This window comes from Arvicola amphibius, chromosome 12 (assembly GCF_903992535.2).
Source record: "Arvicola amphibius chromosome 12, mArvAmp1.2, whole genome shotgun sequence".
Classification (NCBI taxonomy): Eukaryota; Metazoa; Chordata; class Mammalia; order Rodentia; family Cricetidae; genus Arvicola; species Arvicola amphibius.
The window spans coordinates 20,586,202-20,608,246 of NC_052058.2; the positions used below are offsets into that span (position 1 = coordinate 20,586,202).

General features: G+C 41.8%; 1 protein-coding gene across 1 annotated transcript in view; it reads right to left on the bottom strand.

Moving 5' to 3' along the window:
• LOC119827422 (interferon-inducible protein AIM2-like) overlaps positions 1 to 15,504 on the bottom strand; it is a 44,054-nt gene extending 28,550 nt beyond the window's left edge. Inside the window, exon 1 of the mRNA XM_038349099.1 lies at positions 15,432 to 15,504. The gene's annotated coding sequence lies outside the window, so the exon portion shown is untranslated. The remainder of the gene's footprint in view (positions 1 to 15,431) is intronic.
• Positions 15,505 to 22,045: the final 6,541 nt, after the last annotated feature.

The following is a 22,045-nucleotide window of genomic DNA, read 5'->3' on the forward strand; positions in this document are numbered from 1 at the left end:
CCCCAGGGATCTAACTGTGTCTGTGTGGATTATCCTGAGCTTTTTTGTGGGTTCTGGAGTTCTAATCAATGGTCCTCATATTGAAGAGTAAGCAGTTTACCCCAGAGGCATTTCTCTAACCCTCACATGTCTTTTATTTTTCTTTTTTTGGTTTTTCGAGACAGGGTTTCTCTGCAGCTTTTTTTTTAGAGCCTGTCCTGGAACTAGCTCTTGTAGACCAGGCTGGCCTCAAACTCACAGAGATCCGCCTGCCTCTGCCTCCCGAGTGCTGGGATTAAAGGTGTGTGCCACCACCGCCCGGCTCTCACATGTCTTATAAATCAAACTGCTGATCGTACAAGGAGCTGTAACTTGCTTAAAACATATGTGAAATTATCTACTAACTTTGAAAGTATTCATATTCCAACATAACTTCCCCATTCCTGCTGGAAACTTCCACCCACACTGATTGCTAGAACCCAGGGAAGGGAGGGAAAGACAGGTGGGAGGGAGAAGAGGAAGGACAGTGAGGGCACAGGGAGGCAGAAGAAGAGGGAAAGGGGAGATTATAATATCTTCAGAGAGGGCTAAATGATACAGGTGACAATGAACTACAAACCACATGAATGAGACTACCAATATCTGTAGAATGAAGAATATATGCATATATATAAGAATACATATCATATGTAAGAATTATATATCATATTATATATAATATCTCACTTTAAAAAATATATAAAGCAGCATATTGTTTAGTGATACTAACTCCCAGCACTCACTTCAGGGAGGCAGAGTGAATGGAGGGGAGTCAACACGGAGGTCTTAGGAGTCCTGATATGATTCTATTCCTAAACTAGGTGGTGGGTCCAGACCTACTTGTGTCTTTATATTTTAAACAAGTGCTTATCACTGTTATGTGTGTTTCTGTGCAGGAATCAACTACTTTTAGAAACAATGAGCTCAGTGACGTTGGGAGCAGTGAGACCCCAGATCCTGAATTTCTTGTAATCCTCTGATCTGAGTGCCTACAGCTGCTCTGAGCACAAGGCCTTCAGGAGTTCCTGATGGCAGGAGAGTGGTTTCTGGTGGGTTTGGCTGGGGCGTGGTTATCTCTATATAATCTACCCCTGAACACAATAAAGGGGGCATTCTTGGGGAATTTAAGGATGATCCGTGTCTCTGTCCCTGTGTCTGTATGTGTCTGTGTATTTTAACCTCCTGCCCCTTGCCAGAATCTCAGTAACAGGGTTCAAGCGCACCGAATGCAGACACGGGGGCACGGTGTACGGCACAATGAGGGAATTCTTTTTAAATTGTTGGAGACTTGCCACCTAAATAGCCCCTGCCTCTTATTTTAGCTAAAAAAGTTTACATTTTCAAATCAATTTTCAAAAGTTAAGAATTGTTTTTATCTGTCTGCTTTGTACCTATAATTTATTTTCAGGAGATTATGCTAGAAAAGAGAGAGAAAAATAAATTCTCACAAAGCATGCAATTTTCTCGTGTTTTACCATTTATTTTATTAAGCTCACTTGTTCTTACCTTTGTTCTTGCTACAAGAACAATTCAAATCATTGCTTTAAAAATGAGAGAATTTAGACAAGCAAAAGTAGGATAAAAAGGGCGTGAAGTCCCACTGTTATGAATATGAAACTCTCGTCAAGTGATTTTCATTGCGGTCTATGAATTACTACAGTTGTGGAAAGATTGGCTATCTTGGTAAGAATGTCCTATAGTTTGCCATGATTCATTTAGTTAATCTAAGCCCAAAAAAGAAAATTTGGGTTATGCCCCGTCTATCTTTTTATCCTCAAGAATTTGTATACTGCTCCCAAGGTAGGATATATGTGGACCCTGATGGACAGTGCTTTTCAAGGGTCAACCTCAATCGACTGGGTTGGTTCCGTGAGCCAACCAACCCCACAGAGTTCAGGTGTAGAGGGAATGGTGTCTTGCACCTGCCATTGGTGCCTCAGGGCCTCTTTTTATGAATGAGCTCCTGTGATTTCTCCAGTTCCACAGCTGCACATCCTATGAGACACTCTAACCTGCACTTGGTTTTGGTCTGTCTTCTTTGCAACTTACGCCAAAAAGTACCTAGATCACCCTGTACCAAGACCATCATGCCCAACACAGAGTCTGAGTGACCCGATATCTTTAAGACCTCATGTTTGCTTTACAGTAGAAAAACCAACTCTTAAAATAGCATGATGAATACCAGGCAATCTTTAATGGCAAGGAACATTTGAAATTTTTATCACCTAATTATAAATAGTCTCCTTTGTATATTATTCAGAAATCCCTAAAGAGGTAGGACCATGGAAAAGAAAGCCATACAAACCTCAGTTTAATATTTCAGGCAGGTGACTATAAATGTTAGCTGTTGCGTCTCGGATATTACACTAATGAGAGAAAGGACCAAACTGAGAAGAAACTGTTTAGTATAGAATTAGGCCTGGATTATATTAAGTCACAATAAACTTTGAAACATCTCTTTGTACATGTTCACTTTTATGAATATCGTCAAGTGTCCCAGTCAAGCGTGGGCCTGGACTCTGGGAAGACTGCTACCGAGAAAAAGGGTTTTGTTCCCCAAAACAGCATGAACTTTGTTTAGATCCGCATGCTTGACTGTTGTTATCCAACCATAGTGCTACCAAATGCTAAAAAGATCCTTCCTCATTCAGCAATCCAAACCTCCCATCTGTGATTCAGAGGAAGCAATGCTCTAGCAAGAAGAGCAGGAATTTGAATGTGTGTGTGTGTGTGTGTGTGTGTCTTCAAGTCCTGGCCTCGGGCATGCTGCTTGTGTGTCTGACTCCTGAACATAAAACAAATACAAAAAGACTATTTAGCAGGAATATTTTAAAGACCCGCAGGAAATTGTCAAAATGTCAGTTTCCACAATGACAAGCTCATGTATTAAACTTGGGATACGTCTGATGGCAGTGTATGTCGGGGGATAATAACCTAGGATTTAAAGGTAATGTGACTAATTACTACCTTGGGTTTTGTGGCTTTTGCCATGATATTTTGCAGTCTTGTTTTCTAGCCACAACCCACATTTAAAAATTGTTTCTTCACTAGATTGCTTCTCTGAACATTTCCTAACTCCTCTGGGCCACTGACACGTTCACCGCATATGATCACACACAGAGCTGTCAGCAGCAGTTTCCGGCCAGCACAGCACAGGCACCCAGCTCCCAGTGAGAGCCAGAGCTGGCAGGACTGAAGCTTGGCAGGGATCTGTAGCTCTTCCTGGCATTGCAAATGTAGGACCGGGGTGTTTCCAGCCATGGAGGAAAGAGGTTTTTCCGTGGGTTAGGTGCAAGGAAGCTACTCAAAGATTCAAAAGACCTTTTGCAACAAAATAAAACAACCACGCATGCACACACAAAAAAATCCCACCAGAAATACAAACCACACCCAAACCAATACCACCTTCATCCTTAAATCTCCTGCGTGCTGGTGTCTCAGTGAGTTCCTAGACATTGGGTCTCTCTGGGTGAAACAACTCCAACGCTCAGAAAATGTGAACATCTAAGAAAGATGAAATGAAGGGAAGCAGAGAAACCCACTGGTTTCTCTTTCAGTTTATGAGAAAACAAATCTTGAACTACAGGAAACAGGAGGTTAGATTTTTTTTCTCCCAACCTCAGGGAAGCCACTATACTGTGTAGTTGCATAGTATCTGAGACCGGCTATTGCTCAATGGCTACTTGCCCATGGTGTCCTTCCAGGGATCACCCAGCCCTGCTTGGGAGGAAATCCTTTATGTTTTGCAAGTTTCTTAACCATAGGCATTGTGTGTGTGTGTGTGTGTGTGTGTGTGTATTTAAATAAATAAGGGAGGTAGAGGGCTCTGATATCATAACTGCTTCATCCTGCTCCTTATTTATCCAGTCTCTTCCTCTTCTAGGCTGAGCCTCAAAGCATCATCTTCAGGACAGCCACTCACACACAGACACACCATTCCACAGGACAGCTTCCCACACAGAGACACCATTCCACAGGACAGCTTCCCACACAGAGACACACCATTCCACAGGACAGCTTCCACACAGAGAGACACACCATTCCACAGGACAGCTTCCACACAGACACACCATTCCACAGGACAGCTTCCCACACAGAGACACACCATTCTACAGGACAGCTTCCCACATACAGAGATTCACCATTCCACAGGACAGCTTCCCACACAGAGACACACCATTCCACAGGACAGCTTCCACACAGAGAGACACCATTCCACAGGACAGCTCTCACACACAGACACACCATCTCAGAACCACAGCCCATCATTGCAGAGTTAGAAGGGGTATGGATAGCTGATGTGAGGAAGAGAGCACACAGCAGTGCAAGAGAGAATGGACTTTGGGACCAGAGTCCAGTGTCAGTTCTAGGCTTAACAGTAGTAGCAGGATAGCCACCCCAGCTCACTTGTCCTACATTGAGGTCCATAACTTTCAGGTAGAGACTTACATCAGCGCTGACCTCATAGAGATTTTTAGGGAAGTCACCCACACTAACGTGTGTAGAACACTTAAATGTGTTTTGCTACCTGGTACAAATTATAGTTGTGAGCTCACACCACAAACTTGGCTCCTCAGTTTTCTAAATCAAGAATCGTAGAGACTGTAACTGCTCAGGTACAAGGAAAAATCAAAAGATGCCCACTTCATAATGAAGTATGTTTATCTTAGGAAAGAGCCTCCTTCATCTTTCTCACTTTGTATATATTCTCTTTATGAGCACACAATTGTTGCTTTTTAATCTATATGGTATCATTCAGAGTTGAAGTAGAACTTTCATAATGAATTCAGCTTAAGTGGATCAGCTATTGCTAGCTCACATGTAAGGCCTTTCATACCCAATAACAATAATTTTAATCTCTTAAACTCATCAGCACAGATATTCAAATCCTTCCAGAACAGAATTTCCCCACATGTAATCTTTATCTCACCAAATAAAAATGTTAACAGACACAGAACTTGCAGAGACATGCACGCCTTTTTAATCACATGCCAGGCACAGTGCTGGCCCTGAAAAATATCAGAGAGCTTAAAATCTGGAAGCGTGTGTACCCTTTACCCCTTCCCCATTCAGTTCTTGCCACCTTACATGTCTTAAATATAAAATTTATTAGAAAAAAAATAAAATTGTCCTTAGTCACACCAGCCGTATTTCAAGTGAGCTTGCTGGTCATGTGTGGTTAGGAGCTACCATGTCTATATAGTTCACCTAAGGAAGAAAGATCAACTTAATTAGTTGGACAAAGAGAAGATGGTATTTTGTAGGGTAGTATCCTGCTGTTATAACAGAATTTCTGATCTGGTGTACTAACTAAGCTGATGTAGGATTCCCCTCTGTATGCTGTGAATATCATTGGTTAAAAAAAAACTGGCTCATCCTGATAGGGTAGAAGAGACCTAAGAGTGGAAAACTAAACTGAATACTGGGAGAAGGAAGGGCAGAATCAGGGGAGAAGCCATGGAGCTGCCACCAGAGACAGACACACTGAAACTTTGCTGGTAGGCCAAGACCTCGTGGTGATGCACAGATTAATGGAGATAGGTTAAATTAAAATGTAAGAGTTAGCCAATAAGAAGCTAGAGCTAATGGGCCCAGCAGTGATTTAATTAATACAGTTTCTGTGTATTCTGTGTTATTTTGGGAGTCTGGGTAGCTGGGAACAAACAAGAGGCCTCCTATTACACCAAGCTACAAAGAAGAAATTTTATTTGTCCTTATAGTTTTGGATGTTTCAGTTCATGACAAACTGAACTTTGAGATGGTGGTGGCAGTCTGTCATGGTGGGGACATATGGCAAAAAGCGGTCGTTTACTTCATGCTGATAGGAAGTGAAAGAGAGGGTAGTAGGAGAGATCGTGGGTCCTCTGTCCGTTTCAGGAAATGACCTCGTTGAACTTACCCCCACTTGGCCCCATCTCATGAAGGCTCTACCACCTGCAAGAGAGCTGCAAGTCTGGGACACAGGAGCCTTTGGAGAGCACTTAGCCGCACCACAGCAGAGTGGACATGCTGTGACAGAGAAACACAGAATGCTACAGGGAAAACCTCGGAACTCTCAACAGACCTAGACATGTGAAAGTGAGTGAGAAAACAGACATTTTCCTGCCATCAGACACTCAGCAAGTTGCTTTCAAGATACACTTGAAGAATTCTAGAACCTGATTTTGAATGACCTTGGAAACATGCTAACATCAAGTCTTCCACAAGAGGGAGCAAAGAAACAGAGCAGGGCTTTTTAGATCCTAGACACTTTTTTTCTTCATTTTTTTTTAATTTTATTTTATTTTTTAAAAAGGAAACAAACTATCTTTTTTCATTTTACATAAACAATCCCAGTTACCACTCCCTCTCCTCCTCCCATTCCCTCCACCTTTTCCCCATCCCATCCCCCTATCCATTCCTCAGAGAGGGCAAGGTACATTGCTTTCTGGAAGGTCCAAAGCCCTCCCTACTATATCCAGGCTGAACAAGGTATCCATCCAAAGAGAATGGGCTTCATAAAGCCAGTACAAGCAGCAGGGACAAATTCTGGTGCCACTGCAAGTTGCCCCACAGTCTGCCATACAACTGTCACCCACATTCAGAGGGTCTAGTCCTATGCTGGTATCTTCCCTGCCTGGCCAGAGTTGGTGAGCTCCCATTAGCTCAGGTAAGCTGTTTCAGTGGGTGTCCCCATCATGGTCTTGACCTCTTTGCTCATATTCTCACTCCTCCCACTCTTCAGCTGGACTCTGGGAGCTCAGTCCAGTGCTCCACTACCAGTCTCTGTCCCTGTTTCCATCAGTTGCTGGATGATGCTTCTATGATATTTAAGATAGTCATCAATCTGAATGTTAGAAAAAAAATCCTAAGACAATCCACTCCATCGGCCAGTTCTGGTATCTTCTCCACTATTGCTTAGAGTCTTAGCTGGAGTCATCCTTGTGGATTCCTGGGAATTTCTCTAGTGCCCCATAATGGCTACCTCAATCAAAATATCTCTTTCCTTGCTTTCATCTATGTCCTCCCCCTGTCTCAACTACCCTGTTCCCTCAAGTTCTCCTCCCCTCTCTTCTTTTCCCCTCCTCCTCCCCTTCCACCCTTCCTTCTCTCCTCATCCCCATGCTCCCAATTTTGTCAGGAGATCTTGTCTATTTTCCCTTCCCAAGGGTATCTATATATGTTTATCTTAGGGTTCTCTAGCAATACCACTCTTGGGCATATACCCAAAGGTTGTTCAATCATACTACAAGGACATTTATTCAACTATGTTCATAATGGCATTATTTTAATAGCCAGAACCTGGAAACAACCTAGATGCCCTTCAACCAAAGAAAAGATAAAGAAAATGTGGTGCATTTACACAGTGGAGTACTACTCAGCAGTACAAAAACAATGATATCTTGAAATTTGCATGCAAATGGATGGACCTAGAGAAAAACATCCTGAGTGAGGTGACCTAGACCCAGAAAGATGAACATGGTATGCACTCACTCATAAATGGATATTAGCTATAAATAAAGGATAATGATCCTGTAATCCATGACCATAGAGAAGCTAAATTTTAAGGGCCTAGACTTTTAAAAGGAGTAGTATTGACAACTACAGATCACATAGAATTAGGGTTAAATTCTTCATTTACCTATATACTTAGTGGAGACTATTCAACAGTGAATTTTGGTTATAGATAACCATCTCTCTATTTCTCCTTCATCTGGCCACACAAATTTCTTTATTGTCAGCTGAGCAGGGAGTTAGCAAATCTGCTGTCTCCTTATTAGTAAAATTACAATAAGGTTTTAAAAAAACAGTGTCATAACGAGTGCTATGTGCTTCAGGCAGTGAACACTTGCTCACTATCAGTAGTCTAGGCTGAGATTTAATTGCTAAATCAACATCTGAGTATTTAGCAAGTACCTCCATGTGCTATGTGCTAGATAAACCGACTATAACATAAACATGGATTTCCCTTTACAAAGCCTCGGTAGAGGCACAGGATAAGCAAGTGTGTTCTTAAGCTAACTCCAGTTATAATGCGTGGTCTGGAGGGAAGAGGTAGACGACAAGGATAGGCTGCCTTAGTTCGCTCAAGGTCAAGACCCAGTAGAGTTTGGGAGCTGCAGATGTACAATGACATGAGCCGCACAGCTCAGCGACTTTTCCTGTGCATACTCAGTCTCTCTGGGGAAGGTTTCAGACAGGAAGATCACTGGGGTCTTGCAAAAGAAAATTGGTTAAACCCAAGAGGAACAGATATGGAGGAAGGGCTGTTCACCTCTGCAACTGTAAACCCAACAGTAGTAGAATAAGCAATGAATGCAGATTAGGCTAAGATACGCTGAGTATATATGATTCAAAAACTGCGGGGCAGTAAGAAGGAGTGGAGGGGAGAAAGTGAAAAAGAAGAAACGACCCATACGTTGCGGAAGTGGAAGGAGGACTCTTTAGGGGAGGAAAGAGGACCAGAAAGCAATGAAGAGGGTGAGAGTCCAAGGATGAGGCCCAGGGTCTTGCATGCTAACCAAAATTTAATTAAAAAAAAAAAGAAAAAGAAAAAATAACAACTGCAGACTCAGACGAGGCCGAAAGAGACAGAAAGAGGTAAAGACAACTAGGTAACAGAATTGAAAGGAGACTCAAAGGCAGGAAGAATGTCAGTCAAAGAATATGTTCAAATTTCATTGTTCCGAGAAAACAGGTTTCTGGGAATGGTCATAGGACCAGGTGGCTATAATGTTGTACCTGTGAAACATAAGGTGTGATGACATCTGTGATGGGAGGCCAGGACACACTGTGCGGTGCACAGCTCAAGACACACTGCTGTGCACAGCTCAGGACACACCGTGAGGTGAAGCACAGCTTGGTACTCCTCTGACAGTTTGCCATAAGTCTACACTGCTTTTCTTCTCCTAAGCATTACCAGACTATCACATAATTCTGTGCATGGTCCTGGAATCATTCTTCAAGTCACCTGGCACCTCAACCCTGGTCAGTGTGTGTCGCAGTGAGGAAACTACCAAGTAGAGGCTGCCCCCATCTTCTTCACAATGAATGCCGGAGATACACACACAGCAGTGCAGGCCTCACCCACATGAAGCTCCAGCTTAGCAGGACCATTCTGAACGCCTTTTGCTGCTTTCCCACAGAACACTCTCTCCTCTGCAACACCACTGCTGCTCTCTCTTGAAACGTCCCATTTTTAAAATCGATGTGGCACCCTAAAGAGATTTGGGAGGGATTGTTTTTGGTTCCTCGTTTTTGACCCAAAGAGTAACATTTTCATTTTTTTTATTTTATATACACTGATGTTTTGCCCACATGTATGTCTGGAACTGGAATAAGAGACAGTTGTGAACTGTCATGTGGGTGGTAGGAATTGAACCCAGATCCTCTGGTAGAGCAGTAACTCTGATAGAGAGATAACTGCTGAGATACCTCTCCAGCCCAAAAGAATTTATTGATCTTTCCTGATTTTGATCATAATCTTAACATACACACTTAGTGAACATCCAAGGGGAAAAATGGGAAGTAGGGGGCAGAGAGAAAGGAGAAAAGAAATACAAGAATCAGAGAGGGTGGTGACAACAGCCAGCAGAGCAGAACAAGATGAACTCAGAGTGTTAATATGATAAAAGGCAGAGGCTGGGATAAAAAAACTGACCATGAAACCCATCTGAATCCAGGTTTTTATTTGTCTTTAGGCCTAGAAAGCCTAGAGCCTTAGAAGATTTCCTCCTGTGAATCAAGATGCATGTGTTGTTTTTTTTTTTTTTTCCATACAAATTAAACCAGAGAAGAAAATTTGAGCCTGGGGAGGTGGCTCCACCGTTAACATGCTTGTCGTGTGAGGGCGGAAGGAAAGAGCTGACTCCACAATAAATATACATAAACTAAATTCTAATGTTTTGAAAAGGAAGCATGACTTGTGTAGACGGTGGTGAGATCGAAGACCAAGATGTGTTCAAGGCTCTCTACCTGGCTGGCCCTGTGCTCTGAGTGTGCTACCTGGCTATTCTGAATCTCCGTGTCCTCACACAGAAAATCAAGCTAGCCGCATCTGCTTCAGGGGCTCAAGTGAAATAAAGTGAAAACCTTTGTTAATCAAAGGGCACAGCACCTGAATCAGATTACTGTCATTGGATATATCTCCTCTCTGCTTTCCCCAACCTATGCAAAGAAGTTGGGTGAGTTTACACAGACCTATGATTTCCACAGTTTCCTCAGCTTTTCCCCCACTCTGCTATGTCAATGAGGATGTGTTCATAGTAACCACCAACCGAGTCTTCATCTCACAGAGTATATCACATACAGAAAGGCCGGATCCTGGGATCCAGCTCAGTCTGCTGAGAACCAACTCCTCCCTCCACTCACTAAGGTAGGACGTAGAGCACAGGAAGAGAGAAGCTGCCCGTTACTTTTTGCTCCAGACATGGTATGCATACAGGAATAAAATGACCGAAATAATCTTTGTCTCTATTTTTAAATTAGCTCTCAGCTCTGACCAGAATGCAAGACAGGAAAGGCTGACTTCTTTTCTTTATGTTGTCCAAAAGGTTTTGCCTATATTCTGCTGTGAGATGATGTTTTTGTATACTGTAAAGATTTGTCACTAGTATTGGTTTAATAAAATGCCAAGTGGTCAGTAGCCAGGCAAGAAGTATAGACAGGGTGACCAGACTAAGAGAATTCTGGGAAGAGGAAAGGCAGAAACACAGTCTCAGAGCAGATGCAGAGGAAACAAGATGAGAATGGCTTACTGAAAAAAGAGGTACCATGCCACATGGTTAAACAGATTTACAGGTTAGTTTAAGATGTAAGAAGTAGTAATAAGCCTGAGCAATAGACCAAGCAGTTTATAATTAATATAAGCCTTTGAATGTTTATTTGGGACTGAATGACTGTGGGATGTTACAGAACAAAAACTTTATCTACAATATTCCAATTTTTCCTTCAGTAGCCTCCCAAAGGGTAAATCCAAGCATCAAGAAAAATTTTAACTGTTTTTTTCCTCTCTCCAATTTCTTGTGAATTATTTCTCTTTCCCAAAATCACTCATACCAACAAAAAAAATGTGAGAGGATTTCAAAAACAATTTCAGAAGCTAGCTTGGAACCTCATTAAATCCAGAGATCTGGTAGAAAATCTGCTCTGGCTACTGTTTTCCCCTGGGATTGCTAATGTATAGCTCTCTTGTTCTCCTTTATGGTGGTATATTTTTGTATTTTGATAAATAAATCTTGCCTGAAGACCAGAGGCAAAGCTAGAGCTACCAGAGGTCAGGCAATGGTGACACACACCTTTAATTCCAAAATTTGGGAGACAGTCAGATGGATCTGTGAGTTCAAGGCCACCCTGGGCTATACAAGATCAATGTAGAAACAAATCCAGGTGATGGTGCCTCACACCTTTAATCCCAATACTAGGGAGTCATACACCTTTAAACCCAGCACTAGAGGGAATATAAAATGAGAGGAGAGAGAGACTGTTTAGTCTGTGATTGCCCAGCCTTGGTAGAGGTAAAACTTCTCTAATGACTTGGCTGCTTTGTTTTTCTGATTTTCAGGTGTTACGTCCTTCATCTTGACTTTTCTTATCTGTAGTTTGTTTTTGTTTCCTTTCCAACACTTTTCACCTTTCTCCAAGCAGACATTAGGATCTGTGCAGGGTCATGTAGCTACATGTGAAACAGAATATAAAGAGACAGTGCTGATATTATGGGGTGGAAAGAGACTATTCCTGAATTTGGCAGTTGGGGCAGGCAGGGTCACGGAGACGAGAGTGTTTCTCTCCTCTGACTGAAGCAGAGTCTGAATTATAGGGGCTGGGGATGTGGCTTAGTCAGTAAACTGCCTAGCATTTAAGTCAAGAACATGAGTTTGGCTTTCCAGCACCCAAGTCAAAATCTGGTCATAGATAACATTGCAATTCCAGAACTGGGAAGGCAGAGATGAGCACATATATCCCTGGAGTTTTCTGGTCAGGCATCCTAACAAAATCATTGAGTTCCAGGGTCAGATGAGACCCTGCCTCAAAGAATAAGATGGGGAGCAATCAAGAAAGATATCCACCTTGATTTCTGGTGCACGCGCATGCGCACACACACACACCACACCACAAACTTAGACACATATCATACACACGCACACCAGACATAAATAAATCAGTCAATTAGTAAACAAATAGAAAACAAGCTTCAATTTCAGAGCACCCTGCCTATAGCAGCTACTTATAGTTCTCAAACATTTTAAGTGTGCAACTGAAGGAACTACATTTTACATTGCATTTAATTTTAATTAAAAACATAAACTAAATTCAGTTTCTAGAAAATCAGTATGATTAAAATTACTTGAATATATAAGCCTACTTTTTCAACTGTAAATTTTGTGAATTTTAAGTATATATAAATATAAGTTTAAATATAGATGAAAATTTTATCATCAGAATTGATGAACTCAGAACAAAATACACGTCAGAGTTTTTGAAGACTTAGTATACATCTTGGATACTTCTGACTTTAATCAAGCATATTGGGTTGATGTTATTTGTTTTTGTTTTTGTTTTTAATGTAGCTACTAGAAAAATTTAAAAGTATGTACTTGTTTATGTTTCTATTGGTCTCTACTTTCTTGATACAGAGACTACGTGGGTTAGAATTCTATGTCTTTCCCTTTCTAGCTCCAAAATGAGATCAAAGATGTTTTCTAGTTCTTTGAAGAAGAACTGCCTGATAGTCCCTACTGCATAGACTTCATGGGAGATGTGACTGAGTTACATAAGCATGCAATCCATGAGATATCCCTGACACCTGGTGTGCTCCACATATGCTATTATTATAGTCAAAGTTTATATTTGTCATGCTCTGGGGAGGCCAAGAAGCTGTAAGAGGCTTTGAAATGTCAGAGAGAATTTTCCTCCTCCCTAGGAAAGTCTTACAGCAAACGCCCGTCAGTTCCGTTAGACTCTGGACCACAGGTGGCTATGGCCTTGTTCTCATGGTGCGCTGCTCCCTATTGCATCGCTGCTTGCTGTTTCTTGAACACCGTATTACAAATCTCCAAAAGTCACAGCTAACAGGTGGGTGTCCAGATTTGATTTAGAAAAGCACTCTAGTAATAAAAAAAAAATGTAATACCAAGCCAGGAGTATAATGTGCTCTGTCATTTCCGAATTTATATTTATTTGATGGGATTTATTCCCCATAAGTTAAATACAGATAATAGGAGATGCTATTGTGAGGATTTAATAAGTGACATTGTAGAGAGGGCTTTACAAACTTTACAACACCAGGCCAGTGCCAATATGCCCTCCCTGAGAATCACTACAGCACCCCAGTCCCTCATTCCCACCCCCTCCCACAGAGAGAACATACAGAGAACACACAGAGAGAGAACACACAAAGAACATACAGAGAACACACAGAGAACACACGGAGAACACACAGAGAACACGCAGAGAACACGCAGAGAACACACGGAGAACACATTGGGAACACACGGAGAACACGCAGAGAACACACGGAGAACACGCAGAGAACACACGGAGAGCACACAGAGAACACACAGAGAACACGCAGAGAACACACGGAGAACACACAGAGAACACACGGAGAACACGCGGAGAACACACGGAGAACACGCGGAGAACACACGGAGAACACACGGAGAACACACGGAGAACACACAGAGAACACACGGAGAACACACGGAGAACACACGGAGAACACGCGGAGAACACGCGGAGAACACGCGGAGAACACACGGAGAACACGCGGAGAACACACAGAGAACACGTGGAGAACACGCGGAGAACACGCAGAGAACACGCGGAGAACACGCGGAGAACACGCGGAGAACACGCGGAGAACACACGGAGAACACGTGGAGAACACGCGGAGAACACGTGGAGAACACACAGAGAACACGCGGAGAACACGCGGAGAACACACAGTTTCTTCACAGCAGCATCCATGCTTCACTCTGTTCTGTGAATTAGCAGTCAAGCCCTGTGATGTAAAAATTCTAAAACTCCCTTTGAATAAAAAACACAAAAGATAGGCACTGAAGGGATAGACTAGTAGATCAATAGCAGATGTTCACAAGTAAGCTCATTCTGTCCAGTCAGGCATCCTGAGAGTCTCTGAGGAAATGAGTCACCAATCTGGTAAGATTTCTTCATTATTATGCCCACCAAGTATAAATATATATGGTATATAATATGCAGTCAGGATTAGGCTGAGAATTGTGGTGTGACTCAAGTTAGGTCGTCAAATGACGTCTCTTTGAGAAGGTAATGTTTAAGCAGCATATGAATTATGGTGATAAATAGAAGGAGTATTTCTAGATTCAGGGGGAGTTGCACAATATTGTCTGTGTACTAAATAGCACTGGGTTCCTCACTTTAGCTAACTGTACGCAAGACCACTTCACTGAAGCAATAAACTTGAACTTACACGATTTCTCCAAAAACTACATCCAAAAGCATTACTCTTGGCTGATGAAAAAGGACTTGTCCCCACAAAATTGATGACATGGGATTTACAGAAACATGACTAACATAATAAACATGCTCCTACATGAAGAATAATCTTAAACAGGGTTTCTCTGTATTGCCTGTCCTGGAACTAGCTCTTGTAGACCAGGCTGGCCTCAGACTCACAGAGATCGGCCTGTCTCTGCCTCCAGAGTGCTGGGATTAAAGGCGTGCACCACCACCAGACAGCAAATCTTAAGCATATTTTTATAAAGAAGAAAACAAACATGGGTAGGGAATATCACATGGAGAGATATAAGATGCTTACAAAAAATTCAAATATTTCTACTGACACAATACACATAAATTAAACTCCCAGCTTTAAAAGGAACATTAAACTGGCTTAAAGCCCACTACAGTCCTATAGTGTTTACAAAAGACACACTGAGAAGATTACAATACTGAATAACTGAAAAGAATGTGAACAGAATGTATCAATCAGGCACTAGGCACAAAAACCTCAGTTGGAACAGTTATATTAATATTTGTCAGGGAAGAGTATAAGACAAATAGCGTCATTAAGGACAGAGCAGCTGTATAATGATTAAATGTTAAAGTCACCAAGGCAATATAAAAATTCTAAGCATGTATGCACCTCATTGGATAAAGTCAACAGCTCTAAGCAAAACTTGACAGTTTCCACGAACAAAAGACAAACCTACCATGATATTAGGAAATTACAAAACACCTTCCTCCAATAACTAAAGTTTTAAATAGCCGAAGAAAAGCAAAAAAGTAAAAAGTTGAACACCATAATTAAATATGTCCTGATAAATACTTAGAAATACTTATTACATTTCAATAAGTCTACAAAGGTTATCATCAGTGAAGTGTTTCTTTTCTATTGCAATAAAATGTAATGATCAAAAGCAACTTAGGGAAGGAGCGGGTTAATTTTTACTTACAGTTCCAGGAGGGTGGATTTCATCACCACAGGGAAGACATAGCAGCCCACAGAGAAGGCATGACTAACCTTCACAAGGCAGGCGGGAAGCTGGCCTATTTCAGTTCTTGCTCACACAGAAAACAGAGGAAGAAGTGAGGAGCCTATGACCACTCACAGCTGGCCCCCAGTGACACACTTCCTCCAATAAGATTTCTTCAGTAAGTTCCACCTCCTGAAAGTCCCAGAACCTTCCTGAGCCACCAGCAGGCGTATATTCAGTTATCATGAGTCATCTCTCTCCTAGATTCTAGGAATTTAACTATGGAAAGAGAAATGTGGGATCCAATTTTAAGTGGACTAAAATAATTTTTCTAATACCTAATAAACTAAAATAAATAAAAATAAATAAAAGCATACATAATTTAAAAGATAATAAATGGGATGCCACTTGAACATCTGAGATTATGGAATAATATATTATCTGTTACTTGAGTTTGGTGCTCTGTCGCTTTCAAGCCAATGTTACGTCGTAGGTACGCTGTCATGCCGTTGTTCTTATCTATTATCTAGGAATAACTGGAGAGCTATTCCTATGTTTCTTTCTCCTTCAGTTAGAAAACAAAAGCCCTCTTCTAAATATAAATTCATGTCAGTAAGAGACCTCCAACACACCCAGAAAATCAGAGCTCCTTTTAGACTCAGTCTGGGTCAACACTCTGAACAATGTATTCTACTTCCTGCTACAGTCAAATGCATTTTCTTTTGTTAAGATCTCAGTTGTGGTGAAATAAAAGATAACTTCTGTTCCTCAGTCAAGTGAAGGCTTAGAGCCAGGCTTCCTGCAGCTTTATTCTTTTCTGAAATATAGTCAATACTAATCCTTCTTCCCAACCCCAGGAACTTACCAGCGCTATTTCCTCTTCATTTGCTGATTAGCAAAAATTCAGTCCTAAGATTTATTCTAGAAAACTTCGGACCAGGCTTCCCTACTGGATTCCCTCTCCACAGCAGCCTGAACTCTCAATTCGGGGATTAGTGTGTGTGCTGATAGCTTAAACCATCCACCTCACAACGCTTTTCACTCTTAGTGGTAGGCAGTGAAAAGCAGGTGCCGAGAGACAGAGAGAGGAAAGTGTGACTGGCTCCTCCCTCTTAGAAACTTGGCTAGCCTTGGCTGTGTAGCTGGGTCCTGAGCCCCGCTGACAGGCGGCATTTTTGAGGCTCCACCCAAACCACTTGTTTTCAGTTTCCTTTCCCCAATGCCTCAGCAGCCTTGCTCCTACTGCCTTGAGATCTCTGCCAGAGATGTTTTAGATACAGGGAACTTCACGAAAGTCAAAACCTCTTCTTATTTCCTTTCTTGCTAGGCAGTTCACAGTGTAAGGTGATATTTTGTTGGTGCTTTAACCATTAAAGCTTGCCTGAAGATCAGAGTGTGGAGCTAGCCACTAGTTAGCCAGAGGCCAAGCCGTGGTGGCGCACACCCTTAATCCCAGCACTCAGGAGGAATAGAATCTCTGTAAATGCAAGGCCACCCTGGACTACAACCAGGTTGATCCACTCTAAAAGAGAAACGCCCAGGCAGTCGTGGCTCACACCTTTAATCCCAGCAGTAGCAAGGTAGAGGCAGGAAGAGATGTGGCTGAACTGAGAGAGGAATGTAAGGTGGGAGGAGACAGAAGCTCATGGCATTCAGTCTGAGGATTTGTGGAGACAGAGACGGGATCTTGCCCACTTTGGTCTGAGGATTTGGTAGAGGTAAAAGGTCTCTAGTGACTGGCTTCCTTACTTCTCTGATCTTTCAGCTCACCCCCTACTATCTGACTCTGGGTTTTTTAATTGATAAGAACAATTAGAATCTGTGCTATAGTCTAGAGACAAAACCAAGCCAGTGCACACTGCCTGCCCTCTCATTGGTACTTGGTTTTCTATGATTTCAACAGCAACACAAGAAAAAGGGTGGGTTCTGCATAATCAGATGCCTTGATAGAGAGACTGCACTTGCATCAGATTTTATGCCAATGCTGTCTTGGTGACTGTTGTGTACACTCCATCTGTAAAGTGGCATGCACTGTTTGAGCTCACTGAGAAGCTGGCTCTGGAAGTGGGATTGTTCTTCTGCCACTTCAGACCCCAGCATGTTTGTCTCAAAGTATCCTCCTGGGTTTCTTCTCTGGGGGTGTCTAGTCTCCCTACCCACAACTCAGTGGCGGGGACAAAACAGTCCAAGAATAAAAGATTGTGTTTCTAAAAACAACTAGGTCAAGTATTTCCAACAAATTTTTATCCATGACATATAAGGGCCTACTACAGTATGAAAGAGAAGCCCGAAGTTTAGCCCTGGAGAGAAAGCTAACTGCCTTAACTTCCTGGCTTGATTTCTGCTGGGTGTTGTAAACTTCCACTTTGATAAGGTTTTCTCTAACAGTTGCTATTTGTTCTTTTATTTGGAAACCTCACCCAAGTTCTGCTCTGCCCAGGACTCTCTCTATTGAAAACTTCAAATGAGTATTGTTTTTTTTTATTTCGTTTTATTTTGACTTGCTATATACTAAATAAATTCACTCATTCAAAACTGAAAATACGCTTATTGCAGCTCATTCTCTGGACCATAGAGTTGTCTTATGTTATTGTTAATTATACTGTTTTCATTATTCTACTTTATGATTAGTGGTTGTTGGTAATCTCTTATTACACCAAGTTCATCAATTAAACTTTACATCATTGGTTGTAGGAATAGGTAAAAAAAAAAAAACACAATTCTGTGTTGTGTGTGATTTCAAACATCTACTGAGGATCTTGGAATGCATGAAAAATTCAATTAAATAAGAGAATGGAAGGAATTTAAGTAAAAGCTAAGGAAACATCCCAAGTAGGTGGCCAGGGTAGGAAGTAGGTTGATAATATCATCAGACAATAATATAGAAAAAACAGAAAACCATATCACACAAAGGGTTGAAAATGAAGGAGGGAAACTGAGGGTGCCAGACAAAGACAAAGGTTATATTAATAGAACTACTACAGCTTTAAGACTGGCGATAAAATATTCAGTAAAGCCAATAAAGTGACCAATTCTGCTTTAAGAGACCTGTATTTCTACATTGTCAGCAGTCATAAACAGTAGTAGGACTGAGATTGTCTCTGGAAGCTACCAGGTGAAAATGTTAAAACATGGGGTGGGGTGGGGCGGGGCGGGGCGGGGCGGGGCAGGGTGGGGAATGTCTTCATCAGTGTTCTGTTGGTGTGAAGAGACACCACGACCATAACCACTCATATTTAAAAAAAGCACTCAATTGGAGCTGGCTTTACAGTTTCAGAGATCCAGTCCATTATCAACATGGCTGGGAGCATGGTGGCATGCTCTGGAGAAGTAACTGAGAGTTGTATATCTAGATCTGTAAGCAACAGGAAGAGAGAGCCCCTGGGTCTGGGTTGGACTTTTGAAACCTCAGACCCCACCCCCAGTGACATACTTCCTCCAACAAGGCCTCCTAATCCTTCTCAAACAGCACCACTCCCTAATGGCTAAGCACTGGAATATATGAGCCTATGGCAGACATTCTTATTCTCTCCACCGCCAGGTGTCCTGGATGTGTGAACAAAGAGATAGGTGAACAAAACAAATGGAACACTGGATTTGACTATCAAGTTGCTTTTTTTTTTCTGACCTTAGCAAGAATGGCTTCACAAAAGGAATGGGAATGATGAATGAGTGCCAGGAAATGGTCCTGGCTTATGGAGCCTGCAGTTCGCAGAAATCTAGCTCTCAGGAGAGAGGTAGTTCAGCACATATTGGCCACTGAGTGGGTGGTAGAAAAAGAAATCAGTTTTTATTTGGTGGTGGCAGGTATGTGTGCGCGCGCGCACGCGTGTGTGTGTGTGTGTGTGTGTGTGTGTGTGTGTGTGTGTGTGTGTACATCTTCGACAGACAGTATGGGTACTAATTTGAAGGCTGAAAATCAACCAAAAACTAAAGCAAAACTAAAGCCCAGAGATCAGAGTGAGGTCTCAGAGGCATTAAGAAGAGATAAAAGAAAGGAGAGGGCAAGGATGAAAATCACCTTAGGGAAAAAGAGAAATTCGTTTACCTCTTAAGACAGAAGATGCAGGAGTATAGGAAAAATAACAACACACCAAGTTCAACCAACATATTTATTATACGTGCTTGTCTCCACAATTGAGAAGTGACTTGATCCGTACGGAATGTTTTCTCTAGGTGGGTAACAAGTCAAGTAGAGAGTGAGTATTGATCTCTCTTTAAATCAATGGGTGGTTCTTGGTGCAATGAAGGTGGCAGAAGGTCAGAAGCACCATTCAGACTCGGAAGAGGGGAAAGTCAGCAAACTGAAACCACGTTCACCTCGCTAGACTTCTGGATTAGTATGGGAATTGAACACAGGTTTGAGTTTTAACGACGCACTGTCCACACTCCACACAGTGTCTTACTTTTTCCTTCCAATATTTTAGTTTTCTGTGGAAAACTTCAAACTTGCATGTGAAGTCACAAAATAGTGGACATTCATATGCCTGTCATACAGAGAAAAGAAATGTCAATGCTTTCTTTATTTGCAAGTATTATGTAGACGCTTAGGTCTCTGTATAAATTTACTGCTACATGATAGAAACTAGGTTAGATCCCATAATATTTAGCAATAATCGGTCAGTATATTTCTTCAACTAAAAATAATTCCTGGTACTGATTTAGTACCTTATCACACCCAGAAATATTAAAACAATCAAAAACCACCTGAGATCACCTAAAACCAAGGACACACTCAAATTTTCCAGGTTGAGCAACGAGTACTTTTCCGGTTCGCTTTTTCCAATTGCAATCCAGTGACAGCTCATAGATTGCAATTATTTTTATTTATTTAGGTGCGTTTATGTGTGCATGTGTTTGTATACATATACATATATGCACATTTGTGTTTGTGTGGGTGTGGGTGTGTGTAGAAGTCAAAGATGAGTGATGGGCATCTTTGTTAGTTATTCTCCATCTAATTCTTTGATGTAGGAATTCACCTCTCATTGAACCTGGAGTTCACTGGTTCAGCCAGACTGGTTAGACAAGAGAGCTTCTGGGATCTACTTATCACAGAACCGTGCTCCAAGTGCTGGGGCTGGAGACATGTGCTGCCATGGATAGCATTTTGTCTGTGTGTTTGTCTATTCTTGCAAAGCTAGTACTGAGCTGTCTCCCCAACCCCGACATGCAGTTTTGCATCCTCTGTTAATATCATCTTAAACTATAACAGTACAAACCACACACCGCTTTTTCAAGTCCACAACAGGGGCATTGTAAAGTCTTGAACAGCAGCCTTATAAAATTAGCACAGTCCCCATTTGTTTTCCTGTACCTCATACTTACATATTCATGAAATGCTCTGGATTAAACACAGATGAAACATTTCAAATAAAGTACTCTCAAGGCATGTATCGAAGTATTGGACTGTACTCTATAAAAATGTCCAACTAGTGCATCACTTTAAAATCTTAAAGGAATAAAAACAAGCAATGAATTAGTCATTTAAGCTTTTTGTCTTTATTCGGTTTTGTTTTCTTCTGAGTGTCTGATGGCTGTATCTGTTGGTGGATGCTGCATGTTGGTTCCTGGCTGCTCAGCCCCGAAATAATCACACAGAAACCATATTATTTAAATCACTGTTTGGCCCATTCGCTCTAGTTTCTCATTGGCTAACTCTTACATCTTAATTTAACCCATTTCTAATAATCTGTGTATCACCACATGGCTGTGGTTTACTGGGTTCAATTCTGGTGTCTGTGTCCATCAGGGCTACATGGCTTCTCTCTTCCTCCTCCTTTCTCTCCCAGCATTCAGTTCAGTTTCCCCCACCTAGCTCCGTTCTTCACTGCTCTGCTAGAGGCTCAAAACAGTTCTTTATTCACCAATGATATTCATAGCATACAGAGGGGAATCCCACATCACGTATTAGTCAACATTTGCTTGCTTTTGTAACAACCCCAACCAAGCCTATTTTCTTTGAACAGCAAACGTTCCTTGTGGACAGGTCTATGATTTTGCTGGATTTGCTGGGCTCTGGGTCAGGTGTCTTATATTTCCCCAGTCAGAGCACTGACTACAGAAGGAGCAAATTTTAAGGTTTCTCTTCCTTTCCTTTTACTGGGAATAGGCAAGCAAAAGGAAAACTGAAAGCGTGAGATGCCTGAACTTGGGGCCAGCAGTCTTTATGTCCAGCTAAACTGCATCAGACAAAGGAAATCACAGATCCAGTAGAGGGAGAAAGCAGACTGTGCCCTTGAGGAAGGGTAGGGGAGAAAATTGTGTCTTAAATTCGGGCATGGGCATATAACTCGTGTGGGCTCATGAAGCACAAACCATTATATGAATGTTCCCTAGTTCTTTGCTTGCCACTGCCAGAGGGAGCAGCCGCGTTCTAAATTCATCTCTGTCACTTTGCATCCCTAAATGAAGATGTACCAACCTGCCAAAGACACAGAGTGCAAGCAAGAAATAAACATGCAAGTTTTCAGCCTCTCCAGCTTTGAGGCTGTTACTACAACATAGCCCATCCAGCAACAAACAAAAGAGATGTTATTGTTCTCATTTAATTACTAATTTTCAGTGTGGGCATGCCCATCATCACCAGTGTA